At 36.5% G+C, this 1096-nt stretch overlaps 1 pseudogene; it reads right to left on the bottom strand.

The window, feature by feature from the left end:
* The window catches only part of LOC107575673 (uncharacterized), a 4934-nt pseudogene extending 4045 nt beyond the window's left edge, over nt 1–889 (bottom strand).
* Between the last annotated feature and the right edge of the window lie 207 nt (nt 890–1096).

The following is a 1096-nucleotide window of genomic DNA, read 5'->3' as shown; positions in this document are numbered from 1 at the left end:
AATAAAACAGACGATGAACAATATTAACAGCAATTATTATATGATGCAATCAAACTTATAGCAAAATGTGGTAGTTCTGTATGTTGTTTCAGGGTTGGCATCATCTGAGGTCCTCTGAGGGGTTGCATCATCTCTTCTCAGGTCTTCTGGATCCACACTGAAGCTTGTGTAAATCCTAGTTACCACGGGATGTAAATCCCGTGGCAAAAGACAGAGAAACAAATACAAACATAATTAGCGTAGCTGCTGTTCCAACCAAGCAAAATTGATTTGTTACTAAAGAACTAAAGAATAATAATGTGCATTTGAGTAGATATAACTGCAGTAAAAGATTATGAGATGCATTATTTGAATAAAGAGGTGTCAAACCTCCAGTGGTTCTCATTGATATTTACGAAAGTGATGAGGCCATCATATTGCTCAAAGTTGACCTGTTTATCATAAATGTCTGTGTACTGTACATATCAAAATTAAGAAATGTAAATAGTTGCTCTCACTTTTCACAATCCGTGCCATCTCCTCCCCTGTGCCATTTAAAAGGACTTGTGTGGTGTAATAGTTTAGCTGGTAGAGATTTGCACCCGTCATATGAAGTACAGCTCTTAAATAGCACTCAATAGTCTAAAAAAGGATACAGCATTTCAGTTGGAATCAAATTACTTGAATTATTACATATGGGGACAGTATGTACTTATCATACTGTAAAATATAAATATAATTGTACAATAATGCATTTTGATTTTAGTTTACATATGTGTACCTCTCCATATAACCAGTCATGTGGCCTCAGCGTTTGGAATTCTCTGTGATGTAACGTTAACTCCAGATTCTGCCTAGGAGACTTCACAATGGCTACAACCAGCTCTGTAGGTGACTTCTTCCATAGCATGTCGACCTATAATGACATGAAGTTCATACAGTAAATAATAGCGTACCTTAATATATGCAAGAAATATTTTTCGGTTTTGTACTAACGACTTCATTACCTCTTCCTCTACACGGGGTACCTTTGCAGGAAGCTGACTTGTGTGAAAACTGGAACTTTTCTTGCTCTGTGTCACATCCAGCCTTCTTTTTTTGGGAACAGGTATTTTTT

The sequence above is a fragment of the Sinocyclocheilus grahami genome, unplaced genomic scaffold (assembly GCF_001515645.1).
Source record: "Sinocyclocheilus grahami isolate Dianchi unplaced genomic scaffold, SAMN03320097.WGS_v1.1 scaffold2806.1, whole genome shotgun sequence".
Classification (NCBI taxonomy): Eukaryota; Metazoa; Chordata; class Actinopteri; order Cypriniformes; family Cyprinidae; genus Sinocyclocheilus; species Sinocyclocheilus grahami.
Note: the sequence above shows the minus strand (reverse complement) of the source record. Positions and strands in the feature narration are given on the sequence as shown.